Genomic DNA, 23630 nt, shown 5'->3' on the forward strand with positions numbered 1-23630 from the left:
TTACCGGACGCTGGCTGGTTACTGTAATAAGTTTTCTGATGAGGATATGGGAAGTGGTGTGACCTCTTCTTCACTGCATGTAGGCTACTATCCTAATATACTTGTACTGAAAGCTCCTCTTGAAAATGAATTGTCTGGAACCGCGCGACCGCTACAGTCGCAGGTTCGAATCCTGCCTCGGGCATGGATGTGTGTGATGTGCTTATGTTAGTTACGTTTAAGTAGTTCTAAGTTCTAGGGGACTGATGACCTCAGATATTAAATCCCGTAGTGCTCAGAGCCATTTTTTTGAAAATAATAAAGCATAGTGTAATAAAGCTACATCTGATATATACTTCGGCCACAGTCCAAAAGAAGTACTAACATTGTGTTATGAGTTAGATATTTCCAGTGAGCTAGAAGTACCTGCAGAATGGACTGAAACTTGACAAGCTGGGGTTGACTGGTTTCTCGGTTGATTGAAGAGACAGAAAGATTTGTCAATTAGGTCCTAAAGCTACCAGGTTAGCCTGAGCTTCTATCTTCAATAAACGGAACGTTGGCGCCTTTCTCGATAACTTGGCTACTATAATGAAATGATACAACTTTGAAACAAAACATGTTTGAAACATGGACGAGCTGGAATCACAACAGCCCAAAAGCCAAATCGAGTTCTGTCACGAAATGGTTTCAAGCATCATGTCTGGAGAACGAGGTAGCCTATTACTTTAGCTGCTGCTGTTTCTGCTATTGGGAACTCTGTTCCACCAGTCTTCATTTTTCCCCTCGTGCACATCAAAGAACATTTTATTCGTGGTGGGCCAGTGGGCCGCCGTGGAACGATAACCCTTCAAGGTGGATGATGGAAGAACATTTCTGCGAACTTTTGAAATTCTTAGTTGCTAACGCAGAAACATAGTTCTCATCTGTCTTAACTATGCGACAGATTACAGCATTTTTTATTGTCATTTCCTCCTCACTTTTCCCACCGATTGAAACCATCAGATCGGACAGTATACTGAGCATTGAAGAAGTTCGTGGCTACTGCAAGTGATTTGTGAGTGTTCAATCACCCAGTTTCCACGATGACAGTATATGACATTCCAGGAATAGTGACTTCTACATAATCTCTTGCGCTTAGGTCATCAAATATCCAAGCAGGATTGAAGACTTGTATCATTTGGCTCTTCAATAGAGATGTTTTTGGCGATTATGAAATTGCTCCTAGTTTCGTGAAAGATTGACCAAATTCTGACAGGACTACTCCTCTAGGTGCTGACGCGATATGAGAAGGAGAGACTAAAATTGAAACACTGGAGGTCTCCACGAACCAAATTAATGACACAGCAAAGTGAGTTCCAGCCTTCTTGCAGTAGCTTCGAGAATGTTCCCTATGCAAAAACAACATCCGAACGAGATACTTGGCTGAGCCCGCGGATACTTCTCTGAAAGAAAAACTCGGAAGGCAAAAAGAGCAAAATTACGCGGATGTCAAGAAGCGTCTTTTCCCAGCTGAAAAAAATAAATAAAATTAAAAAGCACGAACAACAAAAAAAGTTCAAAGCAGTGACAGTGAAGATAATGATTGTTTTTGTACTGTAGTTCTTGATTCATTTGCCAATAGCAGATCAAGGGAAATGTGGGTACAACGTACAGAGTGCAAGAAATGACAACCATCCCAATTGTGAGGACGGTAGTCACAAACATCGCATTACACAGCAGAAAAAGCAATGCAGATTGTATCACAATAATTATGAAGCTATAAATTATTTTTGGAAACATTTTGAAAAATATAGACTAATAGCTAGTTAAATAAAAGTGCTAATATTTTAGTAGGTGAAGCCGTAAAAAAAAAATTAAATGAAAGAAATGTGACTACCATACCCGGTCTCCCCTACATACATTGCACTACGAGAAATCTGATTCATCGAAAAGGTTCACGAAAGTGAAATGAACTTGTTACCACAGTCTAGGTTCATGACAAAATATGAATGATTAGAATAAATAAAACCAACGTGATCCGTCGTCACAGTGTTCTACATTCGGAGGCTCTAAACTTTGTGGCACGAAATAAAAGAGTTGGTGTCCAATTTTCTGATAAATCTCAATGTACTCGTTTTGTATGTGACTGTACACAAACGAGAGTGGTTGCTGGAGGACCGTGCCAGTCAGATTGCTGGCTGACCAAATCGCAGACATGTTCCGTATTCGAGCCGTCAGATGAATGTTCGAGCTAGGCATTCAGTGATACTTAGAGTTCATCAAATGTTTAATGCAAACTGTGGCTCCTGTGACTCCAGTACAATTGAAGACGACGTTGCAGTACACGTGATAACAGCCCAGCCCACAGCAAACGGCGTTGGACCGTCTACCTTTATATCAGGGCTTAACAGCTAGGGGCACCTGCTCACACTCTTGCTTGCGAACAGAGCACTTGCTGCGTACCGGGGAGTGAGGGAAATGAACGCGCATCATGTGGTCACGACAACGCGGTGGAAGCGCCAACTGTTGAAGAGGGGAGACTAAGTTTTGACAGTGGAACCCTCTGATAGCAAGAATGTGGAGTGAGCTTTGCGGAACACCTACTATGTCTTCGCAGAATCCGCAGTGCGACGAATATTACAGTTTAACACAAAAAGACAATGTTCATTGTATTAAAAGACACTGAATACCTTCAGAAGGTTCAGTTTACAATGGAACTACGCATCTTACCACATCAAAGAATACGGAAACGGAAAATATGAAGGACTTGAACGGGGACAAAAACTTTTAAAATTTTAAAGGAAGCTCTCTTAAAAGGAGGACGTAGAGGAAGAAAAATCAAGGGAGTGCGCCATTCGGATGATCAACGAAACTGTACCACTTTTAACAAAGTACGTCTGGCCTTTCACGGATACTTATTTAATGAAAGAGTACTTGGTAGTTGCTACTGGACATTTATGTTCGCTTGAGGTAGGACGGTTTCGCGTGGTGGTTTGATCAAACACGACAACCACACATTTCTCGCAGGATATGGCAAACGACGTGCAGAGCCAGCTTGCCGAATCTTTGTAAATATTACGTTGCCTATTCATTAGCGCTTCCTGAGACTGTAGATATCAGGGGATGTGCCATTTTTGGCATCATTAGAGCAAGTACCGAAAATGTAGGTTCGTCGTGAAATTTCTGAGTCTATATCTCTACAAACGGAGCGTCAGTCATTTTCGGAAATTAATCAGGAGTCGAAGCGTTGCTGAATGGGGAAAAGGAAATGCTTCCAGTATCTAAACTAGCTTGACCTATACCTTGAAGTGACATATGCTGCGCCACATATGCCGTGTGCAGTTTAGATTTGTCTAAGCCTTGAAGAATTCGTTCTGTTATTATGCTGTACAAAAATTGGTTCAAATGCCTCTCAGCACTATGGGACTCAACATCGGAGGTTATCAGTCCCCTAGAACTTAGGACTACTTAAATCTAACTTACCTAAGGAAATCACACACATCCATGCCCGAGGCAGGATTCGAACCGGCGACCGCAACTGTCGCGCGGCTCCTGACTGGAGCGTCTAGAACCGCTTGGCCAATCCGTCCGGCTATTCACGTATGTCCTGATTTTGTTTCAATAAAACGTTCACCTCAATACAAATTCTCAGAACATTTACGTAAAAAGGCAAAAAAATTTCAGTCGTAAATAATATTAAACTGAAAACTGAGCGCACCTCTTCTAGGAGACAATGAAGCCGTTTCCATCTTCTCGTATCATTTATTTTGCGGGCTTAAGGGAGTTGAATTAAATTTCAGGTTACGCGTGGGATCAACGCCGAAGGCTCACTCGTATACCCTTGATGACTGCACGATACAAAGCCTTTAGCCTCACCTGGGCCCATCAACAACGACTGAAAATATATTTCCTGGTCGGACGAGACTCGTTTGAAATTGTACGGAGCGGATGGACGTGTACGGATATGAAGACACCATCATGAATTCATGGACCATGCATGCCAGCAGAGAGTTGTTCAGGCTGGTGAAGGCTCTGTAGTGGTATCGGCGTGTGCAATTGGACTGGTATGGGCCCCTTGATACACCTAGAAACGACTCTGACAGGCGGCACGTACGTAAGCATTCTGTCTGATTACCTGCGTCCAATAATGTCCATTGTACATTCCGACGGACTTGGGCAATTCCAGCATGAAAATGCGACACCCCACACCTACAGAACTGCTACACAGACACTCTTCTGAGTTTAAACACTTCCGCTGGCTACCAGAGACTTCTGACATGAACATTATTGAGCTTATCTGGGATGCCTTGCAAGTGCTTTTCAGAAGAGATCTCCTCGCCCTCGTACTCTTATGGATTTGTAGACGCCCATGCAGGATTCATGGTGTCAGTGGCGTCCAGAGCTACCTCAGACTTCAGTCGAATCCAAGTCACGTGTTGCTCGCAGGGGCTCTACACGATATTAGGAGGGAGTATCAGTTTCTTTAGCTCTTTAGAGTAATAGGGTACATTCGAGCCAATTGCTAACACAGCGGAAAGAGCTCAGAGATGTAAACTAAGGGGCCTGGAGTCGAGTCCAGATGAGGATTTTTTTATTTTTTTTTTATTTTCGGCTTGCAGCAGTGCCCACTGTTATACGGGATGTTTAATATCTGCCACACGAAGTGACTGGCCCCGTGTCTTGTTGATACTCATAACGAAAGCAAGCCACATGGGAAACTGCAATCTCTTTAAATAAAGGGGCATATTTAAATCACTGGGTAATGAATACATCTTCGCCTGCGGCAAGTCACGTGATGATGATGGCCTCTGTCACTCTCAGCAATAGGTTCTTCTCGGCCAGCTTTGTTCCATTGGATATAACGGTAACTAATCAATATACAATAGCTTGCAGTCATGTTTCTGTCAAATTCTCGAGCTTCCGCTTGTCCCGCTATCTAGTGATTTGTTATGGTACTATCTTGAAGACGGCTATTACCACAGTCATGTCCAAAGTAACTTTGCAGCGTAATTCGGAATAACACAGGCGCCGCAGTACCACACTCTTGAAATGGTGCAGCGCAATCTACCTACCAGCACACGGCGACTTTCTGCACTTATCAGGGTCCAACGAACAGGCGTATAGCAAACATTAGATGCTGAAAACTTGTGCTCATTTCACATACGGCGTCTGCAAAAACTTCACATTTTCGACAATGCCACACGATCTGATTTTGTCAGTCGTCAAATAACAATGGTTATTGGCTCCCGTTAAGATTACTCAATGATAAAGTCACACTTACACGGAATGAAATCAACAACATACTAAATAATCATCAGTGGTCGCAGCGAAATCTACACGCTTCAGTGGAAACACCGATCAATGTTTGGTGCAGCACGATCGGTGACCTCACGTCTTCATAGGTCCAGTTATTTTATAAGAGCGAATGACGTGACAGAACTACTCACGTTTTATAAAATACGTTTGCTGAACACCTTAAGGATGTTCCTTTGGCCATGCGTCCTGCAATGTACTTCCAGCATGACGGGGCCTCTCCACATTTTACCAGACGTGTGAAGAAACATTCCAGCTGCACTTATACTAATTACTGGTTTCGTCATGTTACTGGCCACCAAGATCGCCACCATTATATTTTTGATTATGGGGTAGGACGAAGAAGTCTGAGGTGTACAAACGAAAGTTGAAAATGAGAAGTGAACGGCTTGGTTGCAATAAGAACGCTACTGCCCTCTTTAGGGATTGTGTAAAGGCACACAGACAAGCAACACAACATGATCTCCCAAGAGTGCACAAATGCACTGAAGTTGACGGTGATATATTAGAATATTTATTGCGAACCCTATGGCATCTGTATTGTGAAGTGTACGATAATGCTTAGAGGCGAATGTTCTAACATACGTACTTTTCAGTCGATACTATGTAAAACGCATGTTGTAATGTTTGCGAGCTATTGTACTCGTGTACATGTGTAAACTGGTATTGAATAATACAGAAAAAATAACTACGTAAATCAAATGTGTTCGGAATAGGGCATATGTCCATATAAAGTTCCTTGCTTCACACGATGTGTCAATCCCTGAATATTGACCATTCCTCCTGGGACAGCCTATATAAAGGCCATGAACACCTCAGATGAGTAATCACTGCAAAGGACACACAGATGCCGCATGTCTCATGTGAGACAGCGTTACCAGGACCTGACAGTGGTACGGACCTGCGCTTCCCACCTGTCTTGTCCCTCCTGCATCATCCTACACCACTGGTTGGAGAGTAGCAGAAGCCAGACTAAGGAATTATCGTCCAACGCGTAGGCTGCCGTTACCACCACAATACAAACGGCTACGTTTGGAATTTTGCTGTGACTGCTGATGAATGACGTCATATTGTGTTCAGCGATGAATCACGATTCTGCACGGCTCTGGTCGACCATCGTCAACGAGTATGCCAGCGACATGGGTAGACGTCTCATTGTATCAGTATCTTGAAGAGAGGCACCGGTGTTATCTCCTGGCTTCAAGGCGCGGGCACCATTGGGAACGTCTTTAGATCACGACTGTTAGTGTTTGAGGGGGCCCTGATGGCACAACGGTATGTTACGGACATCCTGTAGCCTCATGTGTTACCTCTCATGAGACCGTGTTTTGGTGCAATTTTTCAACAAGACAATTATCGTCCACAAGTATTGTGCTTGTGTCTCTATGAACTTTCTACGTCATGCTAAGGTACTTCTGTTGCCTACAAGATCTCCATGTCTGTCCCCAATAGAACATGTGGGCAACCAACTGGCAGTATCCACAATAACAAGTACCAATTACAACAGCTGTGGGCCAGCTTGCCTCAGGAAAGAGTACAACGGTTTTGAGACACCCTTCCCAACCGCCTCAGCACCCTTCACTGCCAGTGGGAGCGCAATGTTTACTGAGAAATGGGCTCATAAGGCCAAATTCTCAGTAAATTTGACTCGATATGGTCAACATTGAAATTACATTACGTAACGTCTCCTCACATAGAGCTTGTCAGGAGGTCGCTACTTTGTCCCCCAGCTAGAAAGTCGTTTTGGGTGGTAAGATTTTTACGATATGTTGTTAACGTGCATTAAAGTGGCGTTTAATTTGCTGCTCTTTTTCCTGTCTCCGAGCCGTGAGAAATCATGGCAATCGATGGCGACAACTTTCATCGACTATTTTGCCAGAAAAGTTTGGTGGTACTGGGTACTCACGGCAGGCTGATTTGTAGACAACGTCTGTGACAAAAGAGAAATAAAATTAGTAGTTGAAGATCTGAGTCTGTGCAGGGAGGTTCTCAGATGCCTTAACTAAAGAAACGATTCCCAAGACAGAATAGGCTTTTGTATGCTCGCAATCCGTATTATCTCGCAAACAGTTAGTCCAACGAAAACGTCCAGTACGTGTACTGAGTACATCCATCCCAGTCACGTGACACCATTGGCGTGGTGTCACGTAACGGCTCTCCAATAGTGAGTGAGTGTATAATTGCTGTTGTGATCGACAGCTGCATGTTACGATAAATCTGTTAATCGAAAAAAGTGCTCAACAGTATCATTGTCGCCATGAGTGTCTTAGAATGGCAACGAACTTAGTAGTTTATAATTTCGAACAATATTGTCGAGAAGAGTAAGAGCGATCTGCTGACACAACTGGGTTAAAACAGCAAAACAGATAGCAATAATATTTTATTAAAGACCAGTTTCCACTTCATGCAGAAGTCATCTTGAGAAAATGAACAAATATAGTCGCTGCTGGCGGCTCCTCGGTTGCTCTCGCAGCAACATCATTATTGCGATCTATGCTGTTGCTTTAACCCAAATTCAGAAGTATGTCGAAAGCAGCTGTCGTCGCCTGTAAGCTGTTGTTTCGAGTTACTGTATCTGTAATGTGTACATGCTCTGCGAGAAGCGTTTTATGATTACTCAATTATGAAAGACATTAATGATTCAGTGGTCGTTCGCTAGTTATATTATAAGGAGGTTTACTTTTTAACAGCTAGGGCACCAATGAAGGAACGGAAAATGATATCGTTCTTGTTTGCCTGTTTCTGTGGTTGTATTCCACTAAATAAGCTAATGAGCTGTTCGTGTTATGGAATGCGACCAATAATTCATGAGGCATCTAAATAAAGTGGAACCGTAATAGAACCCACACTTGGGATTAGTCGCAAGTGTTACAGTACACCAAGCAGCTTTTGTTACCCTATTCCATTACAAAAACTTAATACGAAGCAATTGCACACAGAATACAACGTACGTAGTCTAATTTTCACGACATACGGCTACCTTTCTTTCTTTTTTTTAAAAAAAAAAATACTATGGTACTGATATCAAATTGCCGATAAGAAGATCATGGGAGACAAAAGTTGGTAGAGGGTGTTTACATAACATAATGCGTAGTTCGCAGTTCAGTGAGGATACTGCTAATAACTGTCTACAGTGACGTTTTCTTGGGGGTCTACAAGTAAAGTGAAATACTGCTTGAAAATAGAAGATTTCTCACACAGAAGCAGCAGCCATCGGACTCGTAATTTCTGTCTTGTTCTGACTAGTTACCCTATTTCTTAACCAAATACTATTAGGACAGATTCGGAAGGCTTTACTCGTAGTGGAATAATGAGATATACAAACAACATTTAACTGTTACATGTATATAATTTCGTGTTTTTCTGCTAAAGAAATACTCATATTAATGTTCTATACCTTTAGCCTTGGTCATTCTTACGAAAAATACGAGAACAAGAACGTGACGCTGATCGAGTCTGTCTGCTGTTGCTCCTCGAAATGCCATGACCTATAACTCTCTTTGCAATACACGCCCTTTCTTTGTGAAGTGCTCTTAGGCAGTACATAAACTCTTGGGGACAAAATGAAGCTACCGATCAGAAAAAGAAAATACGTCGTGTTGACATAGTTCCGTCGAATACGAATGTCCTTAGCGCTATTAGAGCAAATATTTGTACGACGCAAGGAGAAATTCCGTTCTCTTCAATTCCTGGTGTATGCGTCAGCAACATCACAAAAACATTAAACTCTGCAGAAAACGACGCTTGCCGTTCTGTCGTACAAACATTTGTTGTAATAGTGCTAAGGACTTGGCTCTAAAAGAGGAAAGGTCATTTAGCAAATCTAGGAAAAGCGCGGACACGTTCACGGCTCACTGCACAAATACGTAAATACACGGATCTCGCTAAATATGCACAACCATAGAACTGCACTCACATGATCTTATGTACTTTTCTACTTATGCTGAAACACAAGGTTTCGGATAAATTCCCGGACAGCTGCTGGGATGCATTATGGTGTATTGTAAGAACAAAAAACAGTGTTTTTTCTCTTTTTTTTAATAATGCAGTGAGGTGATAGAAGTAATAGGATATCACCTAATGTCGCGTCTCGCCTCATTTTGTCCGTCGCATTGCGGCAATTCGACGTGACATGGACTTAATAAGCCGTTGGAAGTCCCCTACAGAAACGTTGAGCCATGTTTTTTCTAAAGCCGTCCATAATTACGGAAGTGCTACCGGTGTAGGATTTTTTGCACGAACTGACCTCTCGATTACGTAACATAAATGTTCGATGGTATACATGTCGCGAGATCTGGTTCGCCAACTCACTGACTCGAATTGTCCAGAATGTTCTTAAAACCAATCGCGAACAATTCAAGCCCAGTGACACGGTGCATTGTCATCCACAAAAATTGCGTAATTGCCTGGGAACATGAAATCCATGAATGGCTGCAGATGATCACCAAGTAGTTGAATACAACCATTTAAAATCTATGATTGGTTTAGTTGGACCAGAGGATCCAGTGCATTCCATGTAAACGCAGTCCACACCATTATGAAGTCGGCACCAGCTTGCACAGTGTCTCGTTATCAATTTCGATCCATGGCTTCGTAAGGCCTGCTCCACATTCGAACCCTACCGTCAGTTCTTACCAACTGAAATCAAAACTCATGTGGCCAGGCCACGGGTTTCCAGTCATCTAGAGTCCAACTGATACGGTCACGAGGCCAATAGAGGCTCTGCTGGCGACGTCGTGCTGTTAGTAAGAGTGCCCTGCACGCGATACTACCGCGTTCTATGTATGTCAATATCGCTATCTATTGGCTTTAGTCATCTCAGTATACGTTTTGGCACTTCAGGTAGTCATCATAAGAAAATGGTCACCTATTATCAATTAGTGGAGAGTTACTGTCATAGGCGTATACTAATTTGTGTATAAATAAGTGGAAACAGGAAACGAACCCAGTAAAGCAATGGTACCAAACGAGTGCAGCTTTATACATATGCTGTACAGGTTGTACATTGAGTTGGTGATAACAGAGTAATACGTCATACATCTATGGACAATCTGTCATGTCAAACTCTTTTAGTATTTAGTCCAGCCTTCTCTACCTACAATGAATCTCTGGAGCCATCTAAAGACTCTTAGAATTATGATATGTTGGAAGCTAATGTTATACATTACTTTTAGCTACTGTCGTAACTGATGGAGATTTGTTAAAAAATGGTTCAAATGGCTCTGAGCACTATGGGACTTAACATCTGTGGTCATCAGTCCCCTAGAACTTAAAACTACTTCAAACCTAACTAACCTAAGGACATCACACACATCCATGCCCGAGGCAGGATTCGAACCTGCGACCGTAGCAGCCGCGCGGTTCCGGACTGAGCGGAGGTTTGTTAAGTGTAATGCAGATCATATCCTTCATATTCCACACATTTTCAATGACGGCAACTGAGGTCAATGAGACGATTTCTCCAGTGTCTTGCGTAGCGTATTTCCTAAGATGACAATCAAGATCACGAGCACTGTCCTGTAGAACGATACACTACTGACGTTGAAACTTCCTGGCAGTGTCTGCCGGACCGAGACTCGAACTAGGGACCTTTGCCTTTTGAGAGCAAGTCCTACCATCTGAGCTACCCAAGCACGACCCACGCAATATCCATTGTTTCAGGAGTGCTAGTTCTGCAAGGTTCGCAGGAGAACTTCTGTAAAGTTTGGAAGGTAGCAGCCGAGATACTGGTAAAAGTTAAGCTGTTAGAACGGGGCTTGAGTCATGCTTGGTTAACTCAGGTGGTAGAGCACTTGCCCGCGAAAGGCAAAGTTCCCGAGTTCGAGTGTCGATCCGGTGCACAGTTTTAATCTGCCAGGAAGTTTCATGTCAGCGCAAACTCCGCTGCAGAGTGAAAATCTCATTCTGGAGATCACTGACTTTGTACAGCACTGCTTTAGTATGTCAGAAGTTGAGTTCGCAAGGCAAAACTTATACATACCGAGTTTCAAATATACTCATTTAAATGCGGCGTCCAAAGTAATACGCCGTTTTCCTTCGACGTAGTAAAATATTGACACATGATCAACGCGTCAATGAATTCGAAAGCATTCTCATACCGTTGAGGATATCTGATGCCAAAGCGGTACACTAGTATACTTTTTAAATTCCACCTGTTATCCCTTGGCGTAATTACATATTATTAGTTATTTTTCCTAACAGTTTTGCCTTATTTATTCATGATACATCACCATATGTGCAATAAGGTCTTCGAAGGAAGCACTTGGGATGAGGTTGAGAATTCACGACTTTCAAGAATATATGGCACGGTATGCCAATATAGTTTATTTTTGAGACATGCAGATGGGGCCTGAAGATGGCATAATACAATGCCGAAACTGGTAGCAAAAATAAAATAAAATAACATCTCACCTGCACGGCTATTGGCGAATTTCATCGTTAAATTTCATACAATGTTTGTACAACTTCGTCTAATTCCATTCAGAACAACATTAAGAAGTTTCGTGTATGTGTTTGTCTATGAATGTGTGCAGTTATGCAGGGATAAATGGTTAGAACTCTGTGCGAGGTATTTATCGTGCAACAACTGCTGCGGCGAAACAAACAACTTTCACGACATAGCATACCAATACATTTTCCCTCCAGACTGGTAGAAAGAGGAATGAAATGACTGTACATTGTATGCAACGCTGAGAAAAGAGAATCTTTTAGTGATCTTTAAGGCGGGTCACACATCAAGTTTCTCAGTGATCTTTACTGAATCCTTGATGGCCATTTACTGTGTCTCACGAAGCCTTAAATTACAGTTAGTACGACTTCGAATATCGAAGCTACTTGAAGGTATCTGAATATTCTAGTGTGAAAGAAATGGTCCTCATTGTATCGTCACTGAACATATTATGTCTTGGAGTTCTCCATGTCACTACACTATGGTCATAATGGTAGTGGAAACTACGAGGAGTGTTCAATAAAGTAACGCAGCATATTATTTCTGAAACCAGGTTGGTTTTTGTTCATGAATCCAATACACCATATTATTCCGCACACTCTTTGTTACGAAACCCTGTTTTTCAATATGATTTCTGTTCAATGCGTCGCCTTACGCTACCTTATTGGATGGCCCTGTATGCCCGCATAATACCACTCTACTGGAAGAAAATGGGCCAGCGTCTTGCTGCATCAGTAACGTACGAATCATCCATTAACCTCTTCCCGTGCACTATATCATTCATTGGACCAGACACATGGAAATCGGAAGGTGCGAGATTCGGGTTGTAGTGTGGATGAGGAAGAACAGTCAAAGTTTTGTGCGCTCCTCTCGGAAACGCAGAGGTGTTTGAGACCTTGCGTTGCGGTGGATATGGAAGAAGAGTTCATTTCCTTTTCTGTGGCGAAGAACCCAATGAAGTCGTTTTTCCAGGTTCCCAGGGTAGCAGTGTTGATCGTTGCACTATGAGGGAGGACATGAAACAGAATAACGGCATCAGAGTCCCAGAAGAACGTCACTGTGGTATTGAACTTTTTCTTCGCTGGAGAGGTGGTGTGGCGCCACTCGATGGATTGCCGTTTTCTTTCCGGTTCCAAGTGATGAATCGATGTCTCATCCCCTTCGACGATGTTCCACAAAAATTTGTCACGCTCAACCTTTCAAGGCGCCAAAAATTCCTCGCAGATCGTCCTTCGTTCCTCTTTACGGCCTTCTGTTAGCCGGCGAGAAACCTACCTAGCACATATCTTTGAGTACCCCAACTGGTGGACGAGTGTGTCAGCGCTACCAACAGATGAAAGTCCAGTCGAGTAGCGTGGTGTTCGCTTGAGATCTGTCGATCAACCGAATAAGAGTGCCCGCACCTTCCAACATTGCAGGACTCACAGTCGTGTGCGGCCGGCTAACACTCCGGAGACCGGACAGGTTTCCGCGACCTTGTTTTAAGATGATGACAGGGGCCTCGTCCCAAGACTTACTGTGCTTACGTTCACTGCTAGGTCTCCGTAGACCTTCGCCTGTGAATATTGGCGATGTTCTGGTTTTCCTCTAAAAGAAGCTCAGTGACAGCTCTGTGCTCGAACGCATCTCCTTTACAGACACCACCTTAAAGGCTACGCATAGCGCTGCCACCTATCGGAACATCATGAAAACACAGCAGCTGAAGCAAGAATATTCCCCGATATTCCACAGCGAATTCCGCGTTTTTTTCAACCGAAATTGGTCGAGAAAAATAGTGTGTTGCAATACTTATTGAACGCCCCTTATACGCAGAGGGTCTACTCATTCTAGTCGCCCTATTATTCATTTCTTGTCACTAACTGGGAGAACACGGCAAATACCATAAACCTATTTTCCAGAAACTTCGCTCAGTGGGGTAGGGGTAAAATTAAGCAAATACGTGTTTCGGCTTGTCCGTAGACACTCGACCGTTTCTGAGAAAACGACGGTCAAGTTTTTGGAGGTATTTTATGTGGAATTTAGCGAGTAAATAATTAATTCAACCGAAACGGTGGCACAGTGGCCAGCGTTCAGGCTCACACTTGTTGCGCCCCTTGTTCGAAATCCGATTATTAATTTTATTTTAGTTTTTCAATTGTCTACCCATGTCCGAACAGGGCATGCGGGCCCGACGGTACCGACCGGCCGCCGTGTCGTCCTCAGACCACAGGTATCACTGGATGGGGATATGGAGCGGCATTTGGTCAGTTTCCGTGACAGGGATAGAAGATTACTACAAGAATGTTCTCCAATGCATACTGAAATATCTTGTCCTTATTCGTCTGCTAGTTGCATGTGTGGTGAATAAATTTAGAAAAAGCTAAAAAATAAAATAAATGAGGAAGTTGTGTCTTGATTCATTGCAAAGAGATTGCAACAGACAGTTTTCAGTAAATCGATTCGTTACGCATGGTTTAAAGTGAAATTATCGCCAAAGTGTGAAATCTTCAGCCATGCTAACAAAGTTTCTTTTCCGAGTGAGATTCGATCGAAGAAGCGTTATTGTGGAAAATCTTCATTCATTCGTAACATTCATGTTTCGAGTGTGTCTGCGATCGGTATAACCAAAAGGAATGCTTCAGATCTTCCTAAAAAATAAAGATAAGAATAAAATATAAGGATTCATACAAGAATGAAACATAACAATACGAGAATTTAAAAAGATTGTAACCGTTGAAAATATCATGCAGTACATATAATACATAATAAATACACTCCTGGAAATGGAAAAAAGAACACATTGACACCGGTGTGTCAGACCCACCATACTTGCTCCGGACACTGCGAGAGGGCTGTACAAGCAATGATCACACGCACGGCACAGCGGACACACCAGGAACCGCGGTGTTGGCCGTCGAATGGCGCTAGCTGCGCAGCATTTGTGCACCGCCGCCGTCAGTGTCAGCCAGTTTGCCGTGGCATACTGAGCTCCATCGCAGTCTTTAACACTGGTAGCATGCGGCGACAGCGACAGCGCGGACGTGAACCGTATGTGCAGTTGACGGACTTTGACCGAGGGCGTATAGTGGGCATGAGGGAGGCCGGGTGGACGTACCGTCGAATTGCTCAACACGTGGGGCGTGAGGTCTCCACAGCACATCGATGCTGTTGCCAGTGGTCGGCGGAAGGTGCACGTGCCCGTCGACCTGGGACCGGACCGCAGCGACGCACGGATGCACGCCAAGACCGTAGGATCCTACGCAGTGCCGTACGGGACCGCACCGCCACTTCCCAGCAAATTAGGGACACTGTTGCTCCTAGGGTATCAGCGAGGACCATTCGCAACCGTCTCCATGAAGCTGGGCTACGGTCCCGCACACCGTTAGGCCGTCTTCCGCTCACGCCCCAACATCGTGCAGCCCGCCTCCAGTGGTGTCGCGACAGGCGTGAATGGAGGGACGAATGGAGACGTGTCGTCTTCAGCGATGAGAGTCGCTTCTGCCTTGGTGTCAATGATGGTCGTATGCGTGTTTGGCGCCGTGCAGGTGAGCGCCACAATCAGGACTGCAAACGACCGAGGCACACAGGGCCAACACCCGGCATCATGGTGTGGGGAGCGATCTCCTACACTGGCCGTACACCTCTGGTGATCGTCGAGGGGACACTGAATAGAGCACGGTACATCCAAACCGTCATCGAACCCATCATTCTACCATTCCTAGACCGGCAAGGGAACTTGCTGTTCCAACAGGACAATGCACGTCCGCATGTATCCCGTGCCACCCAACGTGCTCTAGAAGGTGTAAGTCAACTACCCTGGCCAGCAAGATCTCCGGATCTGTCCCCCATTGAGCATGTTTGGGACTGGATGAAGCGTCGTCTCACGCGGTCTGCACGTCCAGCACGAACGCTGGTCCAACTGAGGCGCCAGGTGGAAATGGCATGGCAAGCCGTTTCACAGGACTACATCCAGCATCCATACGATCGTCTCCATGGGAGAATAGCAGCCTGCATTGCTGCGAAATGTGGATATACACTGTACTAGTGCCGACATTGTGCATGCTCTGTTGCCTGTGTCTATGTGCCTGTGGTTCTGTCAGTGTGATCATGTGATGTATCTGACCCCAGGAATGTGTCAATAAAGTTTCCCCTTCCTGGGAGAATCAATTCACGGTGTTCTTATTTCAATTTCCAGGAGTGTATATCACATTTGTTATGAAACCAAGTGGTAATTTTCTCAGTTAATATAACAACCTTCTTTCTCCTAACTTGATAACAAACATTCGCATACTAGTCTTCTAAGGACATGTGTAGATAAATGAAACTAAAATAACAAAAGAATAATAACCGGATTTCGAATACATCATGCACGAGCGATTGTGCAACGCTAGCCACCGCGCCGCCTTTGGGCTTACCTTTTCGCGAGCTAAATGGCACCTAAAGCACGTCGGTAACTTTGCCTGCCGTTCTCTCAGAAACGGTCCAGTATCTAAGACGAGACACGGGTTAGCTTATTTTTGACTTCTCTTCCAATGAGTGAAGTTTCAGAAAAATCGGGTTAAGGCAATTGCCGTGTCTTCCTCGTCAGTACATGGTCTACAGGTTCTTCCTTACTATTATTTTACATTCCTTGCATTCAGAACGGATTTTGTCTGAATCCAGGTCATCCTTTTGATTCTCTTTTATCGATATCCATGGATTTTTCTATAGTCCTAGACCACTAGACATAGGTCTCGCCTTTATGCTTCCAGGAGTGCTCTTTCATTATCAAGGAGTTCTCACCCTCTGACTTTGACTCAGTCGAGCGCCACATCTGTTACCATAGCTTAGTATTACTAGTTTACGTCGTAGGTGTGGTTGCAAGTTTCTTCAGCATTCGATAAATTCTACCCTAAACCTGTGACTCTGCAACACCAGGCACCGCGCCACCATTTAGGCTTATGTTATCGCGTGCTGAATGGTATCTAAAGCACCTCGCAAACTTTGGCTGCCGTTCTCTAAGAAACGGTCTAGTATCTACGGATCAAAACTGTAAACCGTTTAATCCCTGCTGTGGACTAGATTCCGCACATTTGTGCGTTATGTGCTAAATAAGAATGCAGGTGTTGACAGATATCAAAATTACCGAACTATCAGTTTAGTAAGCCACGGCTGCAAAATACTAACATGAATTCTTTACAGACGAATGAAGAAACTAGTAGAAGCCGATCTCGGGGATGATCAGTTTGGATTCCGTAGAAATGTTGGAACACGTGAGGCAATACTGACCCTACGACTTATCTTAGAAAATAGATTAAGGAAAGGCAAACCTACGTTTCTAGCATTTGTAGACTTAGGGAAAGCTTTTGACAATGTTGACTGGAATGCTCTGAAATTCTGAAGGTGGCAGGGGTAAAATACAGGGAGCGAAAGGCTATTTACAATTTGTACAGAAACCAGATGGCAGTTATAAGAGTCGAGGGGCATGAAAGCGAAGTAGTTATTGGGAAGGGAGTGAGACGGGGTTGTAGCCTATCCCCGATGTTATTCAATCTGTATATTGAGCAAGCAGTAAAGGAAACAAAAGAAAAATTCGGAGTAGGAACTAAAATCCATGGAGAAGATATAAAAGCTTCGAGGTTCACCGATGACATTTTAATTCTGTCAGAGACAACAAAGGACCTGGAACAGCAGCTGAACGGAATCGACAGTGTCTTCAAAGGAGGATATAAGATGAACACCAACAAAAGATAAACGAGAAGAATAGATTGTAGGCTAATTTAATTGGGTAGTGCTGCGGGAATTACATTAGGAAATGAGACGCTTAAAGTAGTAAACGAGTTTTGCTATTTGGGGAGCAAAATAACTGATGTTGGTCGAAGTAGAGAGGATATCAAATTTAGATTGACAATGGCAAGGAAAGCGTTTCTGAAGAAGAGACATTTGTTCACATCGAGTGTCAGGAAGTCGTTTCTGAATGTATTTGTATGGAGTGTTGCCATGTATGGAAGTGAAACCTGGACGATAAGTAGTTTAGACAAAAAGAGAATAGAAGCTTTGGAAATGTGGTGCTACAGAAGAATGCTAAAGATTAGATGGGTAGATAACATAACTAATGAGGAGGTGTTGACTAGAATTGGAGAGAAGAGACATTTGTGGCACAACTTGACTAGAAGAAGGGATCGGTTGGTAGGGCATATTCTTAGACATCAAGGGATCATCAATTTAGTATTGGAGGACAGAGTGGAGGGTAAAAATCGTAGAGGAAGACCAGGAGGTGAATACTCTAAGCAGATTCAGAAGGATGTAGACTGCAGTAGGTACTGGGAGATGAAGAAGCTTGCACTGGACAGAGTAGTAGGGAGAGATGCATCAAACCAGTCTCTGGACTGAAGTCCACTACAACAAACGACAACGATTACCTTCGCAGCCACTCCTCCAGTCCTTAAGGTGAATAATAATAGAACGTAATCTCATCCAAAAATTCGGTTGGTTATAACGGCAGACAGAAGCGAAGGGAAGAATTTGCAAGTTACAAACGGTGTCCAAGGCTGCCTGCGAGTTGCGACCGCCGGGGCTCTGCCGGTTGCCTCATCGCCTCCACTGTGCGCGACACGCACGCGCCGTGTTGAAACGGCCATCAGCCTTACGGCGTGTCGCCGTTTCCCCACAGCACCGTCGCTCATTGTCAACCGTTTGTTTTCCCCCGATGGTGCATCGTCGGCGGTTGAGGCTGTTGGCTAACGTGAAAGGCGTAACGCCTTCTCTAGCAACCCAGTACGACTACCGCTATTCTCTGGTAGGTGAGGCCTCTTGTGTTGTGAGGCCTTGGCCCGAAGCTCACGTGCCTCAGTTGCAACCGAGCATTCAGCAGATGGCGTAATCTGTCTGTTGTTTCCTCACAGTGTTTCCCACTCTCACTGTTATTCCACGAGTAATTTTGAACAACTGTCTTTAGCACAAATTCCAACGCCAGAGTTTCAGGAATTTTGTCTGGATTGTTTGCTGAATATAGTGAAGTAAAAAAATCTGCTGTAGGTAAAGCCGAGACGAATAGATTTATATATAATAGTCTACCAAGCCGGAAAAAGTCTCAGATTGGTCTACAAAAGCCCCGTAAGCTATAGCGCAGACGAGCAAGCTGCCAGAGGTTTTGGCTGATATCACCTTTCAATATTAAAAACTCCTTGTCCTACCAACTACAAAATGTATAATTGACGGTTGCGTAAACTTTACCTCAAAATATTGTGAACTAAATCGTTTAGTGTGTCTGATATTCGTACGATATTACTGTGCTTGTAAGGGTCAAGTTTAGGTCGAATTGTAAACATAGGTCTTTTTACGTAACGCCTACATTTTTTTTCCTTTCATTACAGTCACAGGAATGTTGAAATCTATCATGTTAACGAAATAGCCGACTAAGTCGGTGACCTAAGAGAGCGAGAAGATATTGAAAAATTCACGTGGCGCGCAGGCGCTGTAGCGTAGAAGATTTTTGTAAGAATATTTTGAAATTATTTCCCGTCCGCAGAGACAACAAGTATCCTATATCAAACTGTTCCCCATGACCACCACTGTGGTACATTGTAAACAGTTATCGTTTACACCCTATGTATACCTTGAAAATGCAGTGTACTGGGAATACCTCTTCACTAGTGCAGAGAGACGCTACATATTTCATGAGTCATATTTAAGTCTTATTTCGTTTGACTTATAGTACTCTCTGTGGATGACGCTGCGCTGTCAACACACCTTTGTTTCTCTGGCCTCCGATTTCAGCTGTGTACTGCTCTGTTCTTTCTCGGATTTTGGTTCCGTAAGTGGTAATTGTATGTAAGCAGTGTTACAGTTTACGTAAATTTACGCATGCAGAGAGAACCACTGTGCAGCGCTCGTGTGTGTTGAACAGAGTACAGTGGATACAAACTTCCAATTCCAAGCGGTGACGAAATGTTCCCATCCTACACTGAAGAGTATATCGTAAACAATGCCGTAGCCGGTGCACTGTACGAGATATGAACATTACGTTAAACATTTTAGGGGAATCTTACATGAACGGCACCTGAACTCGTGCCATCAGCTGAACGGGCAAGCATTGCAACCAACGAGCTTTCCACGTGGAATTTAATTCGAAATTGCTTCTTACAGCATCCTTCCTTCATTTTTCCGTTTACATATTTTACACAAACTGGGTCACGTTTGCAAAAGTAGTAAAACACACGTATGGGGTGATGAAACCCCGTACATACGGACAATTTTTCAATTTTTCTATTATTCTTTTTCTACATTGATCCCTCCAGAATCAACAAAGTCCTCTACAAAACGTATCATGAGAGTTACCTTTCTATGATGTTAGAAGATGTGAACTAATAACGCGTCGGTTTTGGTGATATAAAAGTGACGGGCTGCCGAAGGATTTTTCGCTCGATGTTAGGACCGACATGTGGGTACAATGTGAACAATGGTGTGGTGATACTGTTTCATGGCCAGATTGGTTAAAAGACATGGTGTCGGTGGACCTCTTGGTGATGAACCATGTTAACAACTGCGACAGTTCAGTCACATGGCTATGGTTGCCTCGAACCTCGCAGCAACTGAAGATTACGCACTTCAAGAATTCTTCATCGCGTACGGTAGTCGCCACACAACCTGTTGTGATAATTGCGGCCGAATATTGAGCATCTTCTGTAAGAAAATAACACTAAGTTATTGTATAAAATACTTTTTTAAGTTTCAGTTAGCTGTACCTGAACAAATGATAATGTTTTGCAATCCACACTTCAAGCCAAAGGGAATTTAAAGTTTGCTGTTAACAAGTACTTCTAATTTTCTTTATAAACGCAATATACGTTCAGTGTTAAACTCATCTGCACCGATGTACTGGTTTTGTCAGTACCAGTCAATAATGTAATTTGGTTAAATGTTTATTAATGTTCATCATGTAATGAGTCGCTGGAGACCGAGGACTTATCCTATCTAAACATTAATCAGGCAGCGGTGACAAACTTTGTAAGTTCATCTTTAGCATTGGAGCAGATGCTATACACACTCTAAGGTAAATTGAACTGATTATAAAAGAGTAATATAACAGAGAACAACACTACGACGTTACAAACTAATGAACCGTAAAGAGTGAAATTTGCTAACTCATCACACATGAGTAATAGTGGCGAAAATATAGACTACTACATAATTTGCAGTAACTAAAAGGTCCTTCTTTCACCCATCCCAATCTGCACTTATACATTTCGCATATGATTGTACGAATTTTATTGTGTTTATCTAGTTCATTCCTACATGCTGTAATTCTGATACGGACATCTGCAGGACACACTGAACAGGCATTCTTCCATGAATTTTAAGCATCACTTATTAACTGTTGAGAATTTCGATGCGGCCATGACACACCGTATTATTACTCCTGCATTTGATCTAATAAAAAAGTTCGCATGTGTACATGGAAGCTTAGGAATCACGTGAAGCGTATCACAAAACGATTGCGGGAAAATTTAAGAAATATTTGACCGACAATGCGATTTAAAAATATATGGGGATATGATTCCAAATCTTCGACGTCTCAGACTACAATGTAGACTAGAAAGATAAAATATATATATTTTTCATAATAAATGAACGACGACGTTTTCTTGCCTGAATTGTAGTCTGAAGCGTTGACTATCCGTGATATATCGTGGTACATTTGCTCAAATGTGGTACAAAACGGACATGCGTCACGCTGTAGGTAATCATTGCCTCTCGACACCGCCCGAGATGTTTCAAACCTACGTGATGTCGAGAGCGCTACAGTAGAATACCTGACTTCATTTATCTACCTGTCGGCCACTTACGTCATTTGCTGAACATGTACGTCCTATGGTCAGTTCGCAAATGCCGTAAGAGTGTCCACAAGCTGGGATAGTTTCCGGAATGGAGAAGAAAATTGTCTGTATCCTTTCGAAGAAGCCTTCCCGGCATTTCCCTGGAGCGATCTGAGGAAATCATTGAAAACGTAAATCTTTATGATGGAACGCGGATTTGAACCACCGTCCTCCGGAATGTGAGCCTAGTTTGCTAACCACTGCTCCACATCGCTCGGTAATTCAGTATCAAGGAGCTGAACACAGACATTCCGACGCAGTTTTTTAAATACATCAGACCTTTCTTTATGAGCAGTTCGAAGCCTCAAGAGCGTAGTTTTTCACATTTCTGTTGGTGGTAACATTCTGTATCGGTAAAACGACCAAAACGGAGTGAAACTAATCGTTTATGTAATCCACTACTGAGTTTTGGTGGCATATTGCACATAATTTGCTGATGATGTATTTTGCCAGAGACAGACTTTTTATAGACATGCTGTACATCTGCTGAAGTTTCAGGCACAGAGCGACAGTGCAAATTTACGTGTGTTCTGTCCTTCCCCTTCGTACTAGAATGACGTGTTTCAACGGCTTTGCGACAATTTAAGAAATCACAGTACACACGTGCCTGATTAAATCGGACAATTCGCCATTTGTTATATAATCATTAGTTCTCGTCAGCCGCCTGCCGAGTCAGCAAGTTCAATGTTTTCACAGCAACGCAGAAGAGTTCAGAAACCAATGGTCAACCACATCGCCATTGTCTGAGCGGTCTGAGAACTTTCCGTCTGCTTCAGCCCCTAAACATTGAGCTAAACTGATGAATGAACATCAGTTATATTTCACTGAGGTGATAACAATCATGGAATAGCGATTGCACATACAGGATTTTTCCGTGAGAGTGTGCAAAAATTTAACAGGACATAGACGATGCTGCACTGAACAATATGAGGTAGGAAACCTGGTGTCGGAGAAGCCAGCTTAAAGAGATAACTTGAAGAAAATCAAATTACTCTGCACCTTGTTATTTACATTAGTTTTAGTTAACTGCAAATACCATCATTGACAAAATAAGTGTATCGTTTATTTACCGCATATTACAAAATGTGCTAAAACTGACGGCCATCAACCTCACCGCAACGATAACGTCGCCGAACAAGATTCAGACGCATCATGACAAATATATCCGTTGTGTTTCGGATCACATCACATGCAGCTATAATTCTGGCATTCGTCGATCGAGAGAAATAAACACTCGTCGTAACGGATGACGCCTGTTAGGAAATTTTCAGCAACGACAGCATTGAAATGTACTTCCCCATTCACAATTTTCGTATCAGTGAGTTCTGCGAAACTGTACTGGTACTGCTCTATCATACACTCCCGGAAATTGAAATAAGAACACCGTGAATTCATTGTCCCAGGAAGGGGAAACTTTATTGACACATTCCTGGGGTCAGATACATCACATGATCACACTGACAAAACCACAGGCACATAGACACAGGCAACAGAGCATGCACAATGTCGGCACTAGTACAGTGTATATCCACCTTCCGCAGCAATGAAGGCTGCTATTCTCCCATGGAGACGATCGTAGAGATGCTGGATGTAGTCCCGTGGAACGGCTTGCCATACCATTTCCACCTGGCGCCTCAGTTGGACCAGCGTTCGTGCTGGACGTGCAGACCGCGTGAGACGACGCTTCATCCAGTCCCAAACATGCTCAATGGGGGACAGATCCGGAGATCTTGCTGGCCATGGTAGTTGACTTACACCTTCTAGAGCACGTTGGGTGGCACGGGATACATGCGGACGTGCATTGTCCTGTTGGAACAGCAAGTTCCCTTGCCGGTCTAGGAATGGTAGAATGATGGGTTCGATGACGGTTTGGATGTACCGTGCTCTATTCAGTGTCCCCTCGACGATCACCAGAGGTGTACGGCCAGTGTAGGAGATCGCTCCCCACACCATGATGCCGGGTGTTGGCCCTGTGTGCCTCGGTCGTTTGCAGTCCTGATTGTGGCGCTCACCTGCACGGCGCCAAACACGCATACGACCATCATTGGCACCAAGGCAGAAGCGACTCTCAT

General features: G+C 43.5%; 1 protein-coding gene across 1 annotated transcript in view; it reads left to right on the top strand.

The window, feature by feature from the left end:
• LOC126337057 (circadian clock-controlled protein daywake) overlaps window positions 1-23630 on the top strand; it is a 100781-nt gene that overhangs the window by 12790 nt on the left and 64361 nt on the right. The gene's annotated exons all lie outside the window — the stretch shown is intronic.

This window comes from Schistocerca gregaria, chromosome 2 (assembly GCF_023897955.1).
Source record: "Schistocerca gregaria isolate iqSchGreg1 chromosome 2, iqSchGreg1.2, whole genome shotgun sequence".
Classification (NCBI taxonomy): Eukaryota; Metazoa; Arthropoda; class Insecta; order Orthoptera; family Acrididae; genus Schistocerca; species Schistocerca gregaria.